The 18,383-nt window shown below is 45.5% G+C and overlaps 1 protein-coding gene across 1 annotated transcript in view; it reads left to right on the top strand.

The window, feature by feature from the left end:
* The window catches only part of mrpl23 (mitochondrial ribosomal protein L23), a 100,437-nt gene that overhangs the window by 41,081 nt on the left and 40,973 nt on the right, over nucleotides 1-18,383 (top strand). The gene's annotated exons all lie outside the window — the stretch shown is intronic.

Genomic DNA, 18,383 nt, shown 5'->3' with positions numbered 1-18,383 from the left:
TGCGCACACAAACACACACCTGGTGCTTCGGCATAGACTCCATGCACTCCTTCTCCTACACACAGACTAGCCCTGCTTCTCTCTCTCTGTCTGGCCGGCCGGCCCAGGGGTCAAAAGGTCGTCTCTAGTTACATGCCAGACTTATTACAGGAAGTATAGAGCCAGAGGTATGGTTATCGTCTGGACTAACTGGCCCAGCGCTTTCTGCTCCTGTGTGCTGCTGGAGTGAAAACATGATTTTAATAAGCCCAATCATTGCGCAACAATTCTATATGCAATCACTTCTTAAAACCGCTTCGATGGCCACGATTTAAAAAGAGCAACTTTTTTTTCTTCTCAACTTGTTATTGATGACTACTTCCCATTCGTCATTCAAGTGCATTGGCAACGGTAGGCAGACGAGAGCACTTCACACACCGCTTTGCAATGAGCTAGAGGCAGTAGGCATTTTGAAAACACGTCCTTAATTTTTTTTTTTGAAACCTGCAAGTTGTACTTCACGTTACGAGGCATGTCTTACCTTGCTTCAAAGTAGCCAAAATCCRACCATAGAAACGTGGAGGCAATTATTTTATAAAGACTTCCATATGCAATTGCTCTATTGGTTTTCAAATCCGCTTTATTTCATAGTCCAGTAGCCAAAGGCACAATCCTAGTCGTTATCAACCCATGCTAATTGTTGCACCTTTATCTCCCCTCTTTCTACATTTCAAACTGCTATTTTAATTTCTGTCACACGAAACCTCCCGCATGTACAGTGCCTAATTGCATTATGGAACGAACATTCGCGCATATAGTTTACTGCCATGTGTGCATTGCTGCGCTTGTAATGTGAAGAAATAGTCGTTTATCAACACTTTATTTTCATTTTTTTTTTTTATGCAGCCTATTCTTACAGGTTTCACGAATTAGGGATCTATCGTCCTACAACTGTCTCAGGTCTGTTTGGAACAGGCTATTTCTTTACAAGCTGACCAATGGAGGTTTGTAGATTGACATTGCTTGATAGTATGGGGGATAGTCGATTTGTAAATCAACAGTGGTGTAGATGCCGGTTTATCACTCCCTCTATCATAGGCAGCACAGGGAACCATCAACCTGGGAGCCAGGGATGAATAATTCACGTTGTCTAAACAGGACAATTTGAAAGGGGATACATAATTGAAGGACGCCCATGAATCTTTTAGAGGGGAGACTTCCTCTTGTCTGTCTGAAACAAGCAGAACTTCCTGAGAGAGAGAGTGTGTGTGTTTGGTGGTGTGTGTGACGGCGTGTGTGTCCAGTGACGCGTCTGCCTCGCAACCAGTCCCAGAGCATAATCAGCCGTGTGAGTATGCATGACGGGGCAATAAAACATCCTTAATTCCCAGCGAACACACACACACACACACACACACACACACACACACACACACACACATACAGGCACACCAGAGTTTCTCTTAGAAACATTTGGCACCGGACAGGTGATTTTCATTTGAAGATTTTCATTGATCGGATATTTCGTGACCTCAGGACTATAAGGCTCTATCTGCGCGAAGCATACTGTAGTTCTGAGATCTTGAACCTCACAATGTTCACGTCCCAGATCTCAACAGTTCTGTAGTGAATTCTTATTTCATAACCCATCAAGGTCCTCACCTTAAAGGTACCCAGATTAAACTTCATGGCAATGAAATGTCAATCTAGGTTTAGCCATTCTATCTGACACTTCTGAATTATACCGAAAACTGTAGGTATTTGAATGCATAAATGATTGAACAGTTTTACCAAGATAGTCCGAACCCGTCATCAAATACATTAAGAAATGATCGTCCGACAAATACCTGCCATCACTGAACAGCAACGTGATCATTTACTTTAAAATTTCCGGCAGTCTTGTTTTTTTGCTTGCGTGCCGTTACTTCTGGCTAGACTAGTCTTAACCATACTTAGAGAGAGATGGCAAAGATGTGTTCTGATTGGTCCGTCTATTTGTTCAGGCTCGTGATTGGATTGCAGATAGAACCTTGTCGTGCCAAGTTCAAATGGGTTTATGCAGATAGAACTGCAGATGTTTTCATTTGACACTTGACATGCACTTCTTCACAAATCTGACTGCACCAACGTGAAGAACCATCTAAAGTCCCGAGATCTCTATTTGAGAAATGTACCGGTCGTCCATATGCATTGGGTGTGTAACCCGTTACGGCATCCACCCACGCAGCCAGCACCATCATTAAACAAGAGTTATTGGCCATATCAGCCACATTTACATATCCCTACAAATATTACTAATACTATATTCCTTGTGTTTCGGTGTGTAGCATATGCAAAACTTTATAGCCTATTATTTTATTGTTTTTTTACTCTCCTAAAGCAATTGTCCGTCTCGGTTCAGCTGTCGGAGAGTTGAGCACTGTAGGCTTAGGCATCCACTCTCTGATAGGCCTATTAATATTTTAACATATGTACTTTTACCCCCCTTTTTCTCCCCAATTTCGTGATATTTTCGAATTGGTAGTTACAGACTTGTCCCATCGCTGCAACTAACCCTACGGCCGAACCCTCCCCCTATCCCGGTCACGGCCGGCTGTGACACAGCCTGGGATCGAACCCGGGGCTGTAGTGACGCCTCAAGCACTGCGAGGCAGTGCCTTCGACCGCTGCGCCACTCGGGAGGCCTAATTTGTACGTTTTTATCAAAATATTCATGATATTGTTCGATTTATAGGAGTATCTCTGGTAGGCCTAACACATTCTTCCTCACATCAAGTTCAACTGTCAGAGTCAGGCGTGCACTGCATTCATATCATAGGCCTGCAGTATACTAGGCTAATAGTCGCACCACACAAAACCTTCACAAAAGTTTGTAAACATTGTCAGGGTAATATCGAAAATAAGTCGAGCCATTATTTATATGGAAAATACGAGCAGGATATTCTATTGAGGCAAACACAWCATTACAGTTGTAACTTCAATTGGCTCAACAGAATAACGAACAAAACACATACGGACTGGTTTAAACCGTCACTAACGTTTTGAACGGGCTATATTGCAGCAATTACCAAGAAAGGCTAGTGCCCACTTTACCCAACAAATGACAGCAATAAGACAATAATGATATTGATTTTACTACGGGCCTGCACATTTTAAAAAGACAGATTGAACTTAATTTAGCCACCGAAAATGTCAACGGAATGAAATCGAACACATTTGACATTTTTAAAGAACTGGTTTAGATGAATAAATAAATAGGCCTACAATAATAATCAAATGTTATTAGTCACATGCACCGAATACAACCTCACAGTGAAATGCTTACTTTACAAGCCCTTAACCAACAGTGGAGTTTCAAAAACAACGATATACATTAATAATGCCGATTTTTAAAATGAATGATTTATAAATACGATGAAAATAAATGCATCCAAACGTAATAATTGCATCCTACCTGATTAGCGAGTTGCACCGTAGCCAGCATTTGGCCATGCCAAGGCTCCTCTCTTGCGCTCGCTCTCCTCAACAACAGGCACATGCACGCAAGACGGTGTGCAAGGAGTGAGAGAATGGTGCTGAAACCGAAGCCCCGGCTATGATTTGTATTTATCAGCTTATAAGCAGCCAACATCCGGCAATTACCGGCTAACGGAAACCCCGATAAGGGCCTAAAATAAAAAAATTGTCCACCAGCCACTGCAGCAGGTAGATAAAAAAACAGATCTTTTGATATGCATTGTAATGTTTCTAAAACAGACCTCTATTAGTAAGAAGTAATGTGGTATATTGCTACATCTCATTAAAAAAAATGTTTTTGTGACCTGAGACTTTTGACAACGTTTTTATGAGATGACGAAAATGTTCAGCTGGACCTTTTAAGAAGGGGAGGTTACCGCGGTAACGGGCCACTCAAGTCATGTCACTTGTGATTTTGGATCCGACTAGTAGTAAACGGCATCTCTCTTCACTAGCAACCCGAGCTTGTGAACAAAACAATGTAGATAGCCAAGAAACACGAGGACAAAGTCTCACTTTTTGTGGACTTTCCCAGTAAATTAGAACAACTTTTTTTTATGCACCTTTTAAAAATGATTCTATCAGCACTTAACTCCGTGCGCATTCACCTTTTTGTGTGTGTACAGTCAGCAGCGTGTTGAGTCCTCGAGCCGATGCGCGTCGTCCACGCTTTACTTGTGTTGTATGTTCGTGTGATTGTGCTCGTTTGAGGGCCTGCTCGTCTTTGTGTGAACAGCCTGAAAAGGCTGAGTCTCCTTGTGCTTAAAAGTTAAAGACATTGATATAAAACGAATATCTAGCCTGTTTCTCTGGCAGGTCTGCAGACCAAAAAAAACACAAACGCACGTACACACACGACTCAAAAACAATCCTTTCTCTGCAGCGGTGGGTAGAAAACAAGATTGTTCCTAATTGACACCACATGTGGGGGAGTGTTCAGAGGCCCGATGCTCACAGCGGTTCCCCTATCCCCCCCCTCCTTCTCCTCTTCTTCCCCTTCCTCCCTCCATCAGCTAATATTCCAGCAGAATTATGGAAGGGCTCTTGCTTTCCTTCTTGCTTCTTTCTTTCCCATTACAAGCTCGCTCACTGCCCACTTTCCCCCCCCCCCCTGTCTGGTCTGCCTGCCTGCCTGTGTCTGCCTGTCTGTGTCTGCCTGTCTGTGTCTGCCTGTCTGTGTCTGCCTGTCTGTTTGTCTGTATGTGTGTCTGTCTGTCTCTGTCTGTGGTTGTCTTGTCTGTGTCTGTCTGTCTGTGTCTCTGTCTGTGTCTCTGTCTGTGTTCTCTGTCTGCCTGTCTCCTGTCTGTGTCTCTGTCTCTGTCTGCCTGTCTGTGTCTGCCTGTCTGGTGTCTGCCTGTCTGTGTCTGCCTGTCTGTGTCTCTGTCTGTGTCTCTGTCTGTGTCTCTGTCTGTGTCTCTGTCTGTGTCTCTGTCTGTGTCTCTGTCTGTGTCTTCTGTCTGTGTCTCTGTTCTCTGTCTTGCCTGTCTTGTCTGCCTGTCTGTGTCTGCCTGTCTGGTGTCTGTCTGTCTGTGTCTCTGTCGTTCTGTCTCTGTGTCCTGTCTGTGTCTTTCTGTCCTGTGTCTCTGTCTGTGTCTGCCTGTCTGTGTCTGCCTGTCTGTGTTTGTCTCTGTCTGTGTGTCTCTGTCTGTGTCTCTGTCTGTGTGTCTGTGTCTCTGTCTGTTTCTATGTTTCTGTCTGTTTCTATGTTTCTGTCTGTGTCTATGTTTCTGTCTCTGTCTGTCTGTCTGTCTGTCTGTCTGTCTCTGTCTGTCTGTCTGTGTCTCTGTCTGTCTGTGTGTGTCTCTGTCTGTCTGTGTCTCTCTGTGTCTCTCGGTTTCTGTGTCTCTCTGTGTCTCTCGGTTTCTGTGTTTCTCTGTGTCTCTCGGTTTCTGTGTCTCTCGGTTTCTGTGTCTCTCTGTGTCTTTCTGTGTCTGTGTCTCTCTCTGTCTCTCTTTGTCTGTGTCTCTGTGTCTGTGTCTCTCTGTCTCTCTGTGTCTGTGTCTCTCTGTGTCTCTCTTTGTCTGTGTCTCTCTGTGTCTGTGTCTCTCTCTGTCTCTCTGTATCTGTGTCTCTCTCTGTGTCTGTCTCTCTGTGTCTGTCTCTCTCTCTCGTCTCAATTTTATTACATTCAATTTTATTAAATTCAATTTGCTTTATTGGCATTACTTAACAATGTACATGTTGCCAGATGCGTACTTTGGAGATTAAGTGATTGATTTAAAATATGAACATAATTTAAATAATAATAACCAAGATTGTCAAACGGATCATCCTTAACAACAATAATCAGGGGTAAAAATAGCCATACAATGGACAATAACAATACTATGGCATAGAGGACATGTGCAGGTTGGTCTGTCAGACACTGTCCCTCGTCTTATGGCAGGCAGCAATGTAGTGCGCTGCCAACCCACAGCTCTCTGCATCCTCCCCCAACAGGACGGGTAGCCTACTCTCATCAGAGAGGTCTTTGAAACCTTCAATACGTTTTTTTTGTTTTTTTAATGTGGGGAAATGACACATTGTTTTATATTTTTTACATGTGGTCAGGATATGCAGGAAATGTCTCTCTCTCTCTCGGTCTCTCTGTCTCTCTCTCTCTCTCTCGGTCTCTCTCTCTGTCTCTGTCTCGGTCTCTCTCTCTGTCAAATTCAAATTCAGATAGCTTTGTTGGAATGAAATAGAATTAGTAGATATTCTGAAATCAGTAAAGTGGTACAGTGTTTCAGTAAATACAGTACAAAGCAATGAGCATAATGAAATACCGTTACAGTAGGAATAATAAACAGTACATACAGTGTACAGGTACAACAATTAAATACAAATACGTTTATGGAAAAAATACAATTCTCATAAATATACAAAATGTACATGGATGACAGTTACACTATGTATCACTTGTAAGTTACATACCATGTAAATACTTCAGGGAATTAAAAAGGAATGAATAAGAATATGTACATAAAAATATATGAATGAGCTATGGCCGAATGGCATAGGCAAGATGCAGTAGATGGTATAGAGTACAGTATATACATATGAGATGAGTAATGTAGGGTATGTAAACATTATATGAAGTGGCATTGTTTAATGTGGCTAGTGATACATTTATTACATACATTTTTCCATTATTAAAGTGGCTAGAGATGAGTCAGTATGTTGGCAGCAGCCACTCAATGTTAGTGATGGCTGTTTAACAGTCTGATGGCCTTGAGATAGAAGCTGTTTTTCAGTTTCTCGGTCCCCGCTTTGATGCACCTGTACTGACCTCGCCTTCTGGATGATAGCGGGGGGAACAGGCAGTGGCTCGTGTGGTTGTTGTCCTTGATATTTTTGGCTTTCCTGTGACATCGGGTGGTGTAGGTGTCCTGGAGGGCAGGTAGTTTGCCCCCGGTGATGCGTTGTGCAGACCTCACTACCCTCTGGAGAGCCTTATGGTTGTGGGCGGAGCAGTTGCCGTACCAGGCGGTGATACAGCCCGACAGGATGCTCTCGATTGTGCATCTGTAAAAGTTTGAGTGTTTTTTTGGTGAGAAGCCGAATTTCTTCAGCCTCCTGAGGTTGCTGCGCCTTCACCACACTGTGTGGGTGGACCATTTCAGTTTGTCCGTGATGTGTACGCAGAGGAACTTAAAACTTACTACCCTCTCCACTACTGTCCCGTCTATGTGGATAGGGGGCTGCTCCCTCTACTGTTTCCTTAAGTCCACGATCATCTCCTTTGTTTTGTTGACATTGAGTGTGAGGTTATTCTGCTGACACCACACTCCGAGGGCCCTCACCTCCTCCCTGTAGGCCGTCTCGTCCTTGTTGGTAATCACGCCTACCACTGCAGTGTCGTCTGCAAACTTGATGATTGAGTTGGAGGCGTGCATGGCCACGCAGTCATGGTTGAACAGGGAGTACAGGAGAGGGCTGAGAACGCACCCTTGTGGGGACCCAGTGTTGAGGATCAGCGGGGTGGAGATGTTGTTTCCTACCCTCACCACCTGGGGGCGGCCCGTCAGGAAGTCCAGGACCCAGTTGCACAGGGCGGGGTCGAGACCCAGGGTCTCGAGCCTAATGATGAGTTTGGAGGGTACTATGGTGTTAAATGCTGAGCTGTAGTCGATGAACAGCATTCTTACATAGGTATTCCTCTTGTCCAGATGGGTTAGGGCAGTGTGCAGTGTGATTGCGATTGCGTCGTCTATGGACCTATTGGGGCGGTAAGCAAATTGAAGTGGGTCTAGGGTGTCAGGTAGGGTGGAGGTGATATGGTCCTTGACTAGTCTCTCAAAGCACTTCATGATGACGGAAGTGAGTGCTACGGAGCGATAGTCATTTAGCTCAGTTACCTTCGCTTTCTTGGGAACAGGAACAATGGTGGCCCTCTTGGAGCATGTGGGGACAGCAGACTGGGATAAGGATTGATCGAATATGTCCGTAAAAACACCAGCCAGCTGGTCTGCGCATGCTCTGAGGACGCGGCTGGGGATGCCATCTGGGCCGGCAGCCTTGCGAGGGTTTAAATGTTTTACTCATGTTTGCTGCAGTGAAGGAGAAGCCGCAGGTTTTGGTAGCGGGCCGTGTCAGTGGCGCACTGTATTGTCCTCAAAGCGAGCAAAGAAGTTGTTTAGTTTGTCTGGGAGCAAGACATTGCAGTCCGCGACGGGGCTGGTTTTCCTTTTGTAGTCTGTGATTAACTGTAGACCCTGCCACATACCTCTCGTGTCTGATCCGTTGAATTGCGACTCTACTTTGTCTCTATACTGACACTTAGCTTGTTTGATTGCTTTGCGGAGGGAATAGCTACACTGTTTGTATTCGGGCCATGTTTCCGGTCACCTTGCCCTGATTAAAAGCAGTGGTTCGCGCTTTCAGTTTTGCGCGAATGCTGCCATCATTCCACGGTTTCTGGTTGGGGAATGTTTTAATAGACGCTCTGGGTACAACATCACCGATGCACTTGCTAAACAAACTCGCTCACCAAATCAGCGTATTCATCAATGTTATTGTCCGACGCTATGTGTGACATATCCCAGTCCACGTGATCGAAGCAATCTTGAAGCGTGGAATCCGATTGGTCGGACCAGCGTTGAACAGACATGAGCACGGGCGCCTCCTGTTTTAGTCTATAGGCTGGGAGCAACAAAATGGAGTCGTGGTCAGATTTTCTGAAAGGAGGGTGAGGGAGGGCTTTATATGCATCGCGGAAGTTAGAATAACAATGATCCATGATTTTGCCACCCCGGGTCGCGCATTCGATATGCTGATAAAATGCTGATAAAATTTAGTGAGCCTTGTTTTCAATCGAGTTCTGGTTGTTTTTAATATTTTTCTAGAGTCTTTTCTCTCTCTATCTCACGCTCTACAAGTTATGTAAAACATGACTGTAAAGAATCCAAGCGGTTATGCAGCCACTCTTCACGACTGTGTTGGTGTGTGTGGACCATGATAGATCCTTAGGGAAGTGGACACAGAGGAACTTGAAGCTTTCGACCTGCTCCACTGCAGTCCGGTCTATGTGAATGGGGGCTTGCTCGGACCTCTGTTTCCTSTAGTCCACGATCAGCTCCTTTGTCTTGCTGACATTGAGGGAGAGGTTGTTCTGGCACCACACTGCCAGGTCGTGCGCAGCCACGCAGTTGTGGGTGAACAGGGAGTACGGGAGGGGACTAAGCACGCACCCCTGAGGGGCACCCATGTTGAGCGTCAGCATGACGGATGTGTTGTTGCCCACCCTCGCCACCTGCGGCCGGCCCGTCAGGAAGTCCAGGATCCAGTTGCAGAGGGAGGTTATCAGTCCGAGGAGCCTTAGCTTAGTGATGCGCTTTGAGGGTATTATGGTATTGAACGCTGTAGTCAATGAACCACATTTTCACATAGGTATTCCTCTTATCTAGGTGGGTGAGTGCAGTGTGGAGAGCAATTGAGATTGCGTCATCTATGGCTCTTTTGGGGCGGTATGCAAATTGACGTGGGTCTAGGGTGTCTGAGATGGTGAGGTTAAAGTGTGCCATAACCAGCCTCTCAAAGCACTTCATGGTTATAGATGTGAGTGGTACAGGGTGGTAGTCATTGTGGCGTGAAGCCTTAGAGTTCTTAGGAACAGGAATTGATTGTGGTCATCTTAAAACATGTGGGGATTACAGACTGGGACCCGGAGAGGTTGAAAATGACTGTGAAAATGCCTGCCAGCTGTTCTGCACATTCTCTGAGAACGCGTCCTGGAATACCGTCAGGGCCCGTGGCTTTGCGGGTGTTGACCTGATTTAAAGACCCTTCTCACGTCGACCTCGGAGAGCGAGATCACCCAATCCTCTGGGTGGCTGACAGCCCTCACACCCGGCAAGATGTTGTTGAGTTCGTCTGGTAGAGAGGCATAGTTTGGCAGATCACGTTCGGGTCTTCCTTTGTAATCCGTAATGGACTGTAGCCCCTGCCACATGCGGTGAGCGTTGGAGCCTGTGCAATGTGATTCCACCTTATTCCTATATTGTCCTGTTGCTCGTTTGATGGTTCTGCGTTTGATGACATGCTTGCTGACGACACGACGTTGGTAGGCCTGATCACCGGCGACGATGAGTTAGCCAACAAGCCTACCCACACAGCCACTCCAACACGCTCACATGGCCCTACTCACACAGCCACTCCAACACGCTCACATGGCCCTACTCACACAGCCACTCCAACACGCTCACATGGCCCTACACACACAGCCACTCCAACACGCTCACATGGCCTACACACACACACACACAGCCACTCCAACACACTCACATGGCCCTACACACACACAGCCACTCCAACACACTCACATGGCCCTACACACACAGCCACTCCAACACGCTCACATGGCCCTACCCACACAGCCACTCCAACACGCTCACATGGCCCTACCCACACAGCCACTCCAACACACACACACAGCCACTCCATCATTTGCTCACTCACACTGACTCTACACACCCAGACAGCAACTCACATACAAGCTGCTGCTACTCTGTTGATCTGACATCCCGTTGCCTAGTCCTGTTACCCCACACATATCTGCAGGCTTTTCCGATGAGTGCATTCACTGCCAGATTAAAGTCTCCCGACGCGGATATGGTCAGACCAAGGTGTGAGTCATTTTTTGTGTGTGTTCAATTATGGTGGTGTTCAATTTACAACATTTGAAAAACAAAACAAAATCTCAAAGCTGACTAAATTGCTATCTGGCCCTAAACAGGGAATATGATTTTGCTTATCGCCACTCTGTCGGAGATACGAAGCAGAGATGGATGCTTAACCAAGTACAGACTGAGTGACCACCAATTGGCAATAGAAAACGGCAGACACAAAGAGACATGGCGACCCAGAGAGGAGGGTAATTATGTGGTCACTGCGCGACAGGGGAGGTAGAGACACAGATACCCTCTCTCCTCTGCCGTGAGAAATGTTCCTCGCCAAAAGATTCATTATTCGCAGAAATGATCTAATTAAACCCGGAGGTAAAATAAAAATACTCACGGGCGAAGGAGCTCCTCTTGCAGTCAGATATGTATTTGCCTGCGGTAGCCTGAGGAGCATTGAATAATGACATCTGCACAGTAAGAAGTAAGTTATTATTAGTATTGTTGTTGTGATTATTATTCCAAATAATAGTGGTACGGGTAGTAGTTCAATGATGGTAATGATAGTGGTTGTCGTAGTAGTAATGATTATGTTAGTTGTAATACTAATGTAATGGTGATGATGACAGTTAAGTTAGTTTTAGTAGGTAGAGGTAGAATTGCTGCTAGTGGTAATGGTAGTAGATACTAGAGGTATAAATGATACTAATGGTAGTAGTAGAGATATTAGAGGTATAACTGTTACTAATGGTAGTAGTAGAGATATTAGAGGTATAAATGATACTAATGGTAGTAGTAAGATATTAGAGGTATAAATTGTTACTAATGGTAGTAGTAGAGATATTACAGGTAGAAATTCTACTAGTGGTACTGGTAGTAGTAGAGATATTAGAGTTAGAAATGAAACTATTGGTAATAGTAGTAGAGATACTAGAGGTATAAATGATACTAATGGTAGTAGTAGAGATATTAGAGGTATAAATGTTACTAATGGTAGTAGTAGAGATACTAGAGGTATAAATTATACTAATGGTAGTAGTAGAGATACTAGAGGTAGAAATGCTACTAGTGGTAATGGTAGTAGTAAGAGATATTAGAGGTAGACATGTTACTAGTGGTAATGGTAGTAGTAGAGATATTAGAGGTAGACATGTTACTGTGGTAATGGTAGTGAGATACTAGAGGTATAAATTATACTAATGGTAGTGTAGAGATATTAGAGGTAGACATGTTACTAGTGGTAATGGTAGTAGTAGAGATATTAGAGGTAGACATGTTACTAGTGGTAATGGTAGTAGTAGAGATATTAGGGGTAACATGTTACTAGTGGTAATGGTAAGTAGTAGAGATATTAGAGGTAGACATGTTACTAGTGGTAATGGTAGTAGTAGAGATATTAGAGGTAGACATGTTACTAGTGGTAATGGTAGGTGAGATACTAGAGGTATAGAATGTATACTAAATGGTAGTAGTAGAGATATTAGAGGTAGACATGTTACTAGTGGTAATGGTAGTAGTAGAGATATTAGAGGTAGACATGTTACTAGTGGTAATGGTAGTATTAGAGATATTAGAGGTAGACATGTTACTAGTGGTAATGGTAGTAGTAGAGATATTAGAGGTAGACATGTTACTAGTGGTAATGGTAGTAGTAGAGATATTAGAGGTAGACATGTTACTAGTGGTAATGGTTTTTGTAAGTAGAGATATTAGAGGTAGACATGTTACTAGTGGTAATGGTAGTAGAGATACTAGAGGTATAAATTATACTAATGGTAGTAGTAGAGATATTAGAGGTAGAAATTCTACGAGTGGTAATGGTGGTAATAGTAGAGATATTAGAGGTATAAATGCTACACATGGTAATGGTAGTAGTAGAGAATATTAGGAGACAGACACACACACAGAGAGAAACACACACACAGTGAGACCACACACACACAGAGACACAGAGACAAACACCACACACACGGGGACACACACACAGAGACACACACACACACACACAAGAACACAACACACACACACACACACACAGAGACACCACAGTCACACACACAGAGAGAGAAAGAACACACACACACACACACACACACACCACACACCACACACCAGAGACACACACACACACACACACACAGACCGAGAGATACACAACACACACACACACACACCACAGACACACACACGCACACACGACCGAGAGATACACACTTAAACCACAGAGAGAGGGAGAGACATACACACACAGACAGAGAGAGAGGGAGACACACTTACAGAGAGAGACACAACACACACACAACACACACAACACACCACACACACACACACACACACACAACACACACACAGAGACACACACAATACACACAAGGATAGAAACACACACACATACAGAGACACACACACAGAGCACACACAGAGATAGAAACACACACACAGACATGCACAAAGAGACAGACACACACACACAGGGAGACACACACACACACACACACAGAGAGAACAGAGACTCTTATCTGATCGACACTAGATGGCAACGTTTTGCTGTGCTGCTGGCCCTTCCTCCCTCTCTCTAGCTCTAGTCCAAGTTATCCCCTCCAGTCCTGTTATTGACTGCCTGTTGCTCAACATGAGCCCCAGCCTCTCTCTCTCTGTGTGTGTGTGTGTGTGTGTGTGTGTGTGTGTGTGTGTGTGTGTGTGTGTGTGTGTGTGTGTGTGTGTGTGTGTGTGTGTGTGTGTGTGTGTGTGTGTGTGTGTGTGTGTGTGTGTGTGTGTGTGTGTGTGTGTTTGGGTGTGTGTGTGGCTGAGAGAGAAAGAGAGAGTGAGGGGTGCAGGAGGGGGCATTTTAAAACCCATTTTATAAGAAACTCAGAGGTCCCTCCTCTGAACTTTTTCTTCCAATGGGTTCTGAGAAGGAGGTGAGGAGAGAGGATGCAAGGAGTATGCAACTAAGATTCTCCCCCTGTCCAGCCTAAAGCAGGAAGAATCCCCCCTTCATTCCTGCTCTCCACTGTGGGACCAGACACTGGCTCTCTGGAAGAATCCCCTTTCATTCCTGCTCTCCACTGTGGGACCAGGCACTGGCTCTCTGGAAGAATCCCCCCTTCATTCCTGCTCTCCACTGTGGGACCAGGCACGGGCTCTCTGGAAGAATCCCCCCCTTCATTCCTGCTCTCCACTGTGGGACCAGGCACTGGCTCTCTGGAAGAATCCCCCCTTCATTGCTGCTCTCCACTGTGGGACAAGGCACTGGCTCTCTGGAAGAATCCCCCCTTCATTGCTGCTCTCCACTGTGGGACCAGGCACTGGCTCTCTGGAAGAATCCCCCTTCATTCCTGCTCTCCACTGTGGGACCATGCACTGGTTCTCTGGAGGAACCCCCCCCCCCCTTCATTCCTGCTCTCCACTGTGGGACCAGGCACTGGCTCTCTGGAAGCGGAGGTGCTGATTCAGGGGTTCTGGGCGAAGGGGAAATCCTGCTTATCTTTGGAATTTTATTATGTTAGACTATTTGGATCCACTCCTGGCCAAGCCGCCCTCTCTTCCTCCATTTCACCTTGTCAGGCAAATGCAGGTTTTTGGCCTTCCTTCCTCTCTCTCTCTCTGTCTCTCTCTCTCTGCCCTCTGCCCTCCTCTCTGCCTCCCTCTCTCTCTCCCCCAAATCAGCAGTAATTCAGATTTTGAAGAATATTTGTTTTCCCCCCTTGTTTTCTCTTATTTCTCTGTACTCCCCCCCCCCTCCCCTCCCCCCATACACTCCATGTTCTAACTCTTTTAGGCGTATACTGTATGCTCTGATGTGGGTGTGTACATGCAGGCCTACATGTGTTGGTATGCATGGGCATGTTGCAGGATGTGTTGGCATGCTAGATACAGGCACATACACATGTATGTTTCTATAGGATACGGGCCTGGTAAAGGGAGAAACGTTCTGTGCGTCTATTTAGTCTAAATCTGTCTTCCTGCCAAGGCTATGAATGCGGGGCTGCGGGTTTCATATGAGCTCTGGAGAGCAGTACATGAATTATGGAGAGCAGAACAGAGTCTCTGGCATCTGGTTTGAATCTCACATAGTTCACAGTAACACATACGTGCACAAAAACCCCTCAAACATCAGTATACGTACACACGTGTGCGCGCGCATATGGGTAAACACACACACACTCTACCAAAGCGACACACACACTCATGTACCGTACAGCCTGATTGATCCTCCCTCCATGTCTCCTCAGATTCCTCTCTTTCTCCTCCCTCGTTTCCTCCCCCATTTCCTCCCAAGTCCCCTTCGTTTCGATAACCATGGCAACGACCCCCTATCATAAACCCCTGATAGTGTCTGACCTCTTGACCCCCGATGACACTGCAGAGCCAATAACCGGCAGGCGCCACCCAGTGTGTGTGTGTGCGTGTCTGTGTTTACATTGGGACGGCAGTGTCCCTGATAAAGCTCTCTGATAGGACCGCTGATGCATTTCCTGTTTTGGTGAAGCTTCCTTTTTTTTCAAGCAGCTGGTCCCTGCATTCCTCTGTGAAGAGGTGGAGGGCAGAGGGGGGTCGGAGGAGTGAAAGGAGGGGGGAATGGGGAACTAGGTGTGAGGCTGGGGCTAGAAGAGTAGGGTTAAGTTTCCCTCAGACGCTGATCTTGGGTCAGTTTCCCTAATAATCGGTAAGGTTAGGATTGCGGGAGGGGAAGTCGAACGTACATCTCCACCTCGGTGAAATTTCACCCCCGATCGGTGCTAGACGGGGTGAAGGTCAGTTTCATGTTTTATTAGTCGTACGTACGGGATACACGTTGGTATGCATCGTCCAACCAAATGCTTTTCCGGAAGGTTCCTTTCTCGACAATGCAGCAACAATAAGAAATAAGAAAAGATGAGAATAAGAAATGAATTGGCTCAGTAGAATAGACATTTTAGCGTACGTATAATACAGGAAGGCACAATTTATAGTCCACTATTTACACGTCTATTGGGGAATGGGGGGGTGGGGGGGCAGTGTATAAACTGAGCAGTATAATAAGTGTCTAATAGAAGCACGTGTGTGATTCTGTGTGTGCGTGAGTGAGTGCACGTGTGCTAAGGTGTGTAGAATCAGAGCAGGTGGTCAGTCCCAAGTGTTCAGCAGTCTGGTGACTTGTAAATAGAAAGTGCTTGTAGATAGGAACTCCTATTTGTATCAGACCTCATGCTCCGATACRGTCTGCTCGACGGTAAGGGAGAGAACAGCTCGTAGCCGGAGGGGGGGGTCCTTGATGATTCTGCAGGTCATCCTCAGACACCGTTTCAAATGGATGTCCCGGTTGTGGAGTGGCAGGGTGACGGCATGTTTTGTTGGGTTTTTCTCCTCTACCGTGGTCCAGTCATATGGTAGGACAGGATAGGCAGAGATTGTGTCTTTTTATACTGTGATGAGCCTCTCCTGTGTTCCCTGTTAACGGGTTCCAGTAGCAGTCTCCAGAAGTAGTCATATACAGCTCGGGCTTAGCCAGGAGCTTAGACATGCTCAGACATGCCCACAGCTCTGCCTGTCATCTGTCACTAGGCAGAAAGACCAGCAAGTGCTTGTGCGTGAGACGTGTGTGTGTGTGTGTATTTGCTTGTGCATGGGAGGGGGACACATAATTTAAAAAWAAAAAWAAWAAAACGTTATTTAACCAGGTAGGCTAGTTGAGAACATGTTCTCATTTACAACTGCGACCTGGCCAAGATAAAGCAAAGCAGCGCGACACAAACAACAACACAGAGTTACACATGGAATAAACAAGCATACAGTCAATAACACAATAAAAAATAAATAAAGTCTATTTACAGTGTGTGCAAATGGCGTGAGGAGGTATGGCAATAAATAGGCCATAGTAGCAAAGTAATTACAATTTAGCAGATTAACACTGGAGTGATAGATGGGCAGATGATGGTGTGTAAGTAGTGATATTGGTGTGCAAAAGAGCAGCAAAGTAAATTAAAACAATATGGGGATGAGGTAGGTAGATTGGGTGGGCTATTTACAGATTGACTATGTACAGCTGCAGCGATCGGTTAGCTGCTCAGATAGCTGATGTTTAAAGTTAGTCAGGGAAATGTAAGTCTCTAGCTTCAGCGATTTTTGCAATTCGTTCCAGTCACTGGCAGCAGAGAACTGGAAGGAAAGGCGGCCAAAGYGGGTGTTGGCTTTGGGGATGACTAGTGAGATATACCTGCTGGAGCGTGTACTACGGGTGGGTGTTGTTATCGTGACCAGTGAGCTGAGATAAGGCGGAGCTTTACCTAGCATAGACTTYTAGATGACCTGGAGCCAGTGGGTCTGGCGACAAATATGTAGCGAGGACCAGCCGACTAGAGCATACAGGTCGCAGTGGTGGGTAGTATAAGGCGCTTTGGTAACAAAACGGATGGCACTGTGATAGACTGCATCCAATTTGTTGAGTAGAGTATTGGAAGCTATTTTGTAAATGGCATCGCCGAAGTCGAGGATCGGTAGGATGGTCAGTTTTACGAGGGTAAGTTTGGCGGTGTGAGTGAAGGAGGCTTTGTTGCGAAATAGAAAGCCGATTTTGGATTGGAGATGTTTGATATGAGTCTGGAAGGAGAGTTTACAGTCTAGCCAGACACCTAGGTATTTGTAGTTGTTCATTTATTCTAGGTCAGAACCGTCCAGAGTAGTGATGTTAGTCATGCGGGCGGGTGCCGGCAGCGAACGGTTGAAAAGCATGCATTTGGTTTTGCTAGCATTTAAGAGCAGTTGGAGGCCACGGAAGGAGTGTTGTATGGRATTGAAGCTCGTTTGGAGGTTAGTTAACACAGTTTCCAAAGAAGGGCCAGAAGTATACAGAATGGTGTCGTCTGCGTAGAGGTGGATCAGGGAAACACCCGCAACGAGCGACATCATTGATATATACAGAGAAAAGAGTCGGCCCGAGAATTGAACCCTGTGGTACCGCCATCTAGACTGCCAGAGGTCCGGACAACAGACCCTCCGATTTGACACACTGAACTCTATCTGCGAAGTAGTTGAGGTTTGTGTGGGAGGGGGGTACTTTGTGTTTGTGTGTGACTATAGAATGATGTCAGATTGTCTGAGCCAGCAGATCTCCAGATCTGCTCCTGATCTTAGCTTTGTCTCAGGCAGTCAGTCACCCCAAGACACTGATCTAAGGTTTGTTATTTTCCCCCTTCATGGTTAAGTTCAGGATTTGGTGAGGCCGAGCAGTCCCTAAAGGTAACTTGACAACAGCTACTCTGTGTGAACTAGACCTGGGTCCTTTTCTTGCCCAGGGGGACCCCTCCCAGGCAAACCAACACCCAGGAACCCACATCATACATTAGCAAAAAAMAATGAATTAATGCGCCTTCTCTTATCATCAGGTGAATGATAATGGCAAAGTGAAGTAATCAACATTTTAAAATGAATTGGTTAGYTAGTTCATTATTTTGACCTCACTAGGGATTAACACTAGTAACCAGGAGCACTAACACTGTCCTGGGACCACTTCACATTTCCCCCAAAAAATGTAATGCGAGATCTGAGAAAATACAACTTTTTCCACCAATGTCGCACTAATGCAATTCCACATAATACACACGCGCAGCAGCAGATAAGCAAAAACTTAAATAGCACATTATCCAAACWGGTTGTCACATGGAAGCCTTTAGCTTAGCGTATTTACTTCACACAATGTCGTCATAAATTCAAAGCACACGCATAATTGACACTGCCGGACTGCACYTGAGACCCGAATGCAGCTAAGTGCTCTCATCAGAACTGACAATCCTATCCCGGGCTGACCCA

Source organism: Salvelinus sp. IW2-2015, linkage group LG4q.1:29 (assembly GCF_002910315.2).
Source record: "Salvelinus sp. IW2-2015 linkage group LG4q.1:29, ASM291031v2, whole genome shotgun sequence".
In the NCBI taxonomy this organism is placed as follows: Eukaryota; Metazoa; Chordata; class Actinopteri; order Salmoniformes; family Salmonidae; genus Salvelinus; species Salvelinus sp. IW2-2015.
The sequence above is the reverse complement of the archived record's forward strand: the minus strand, read 5'-3'. Positions and strand labels throughout refer to the sequence as shown.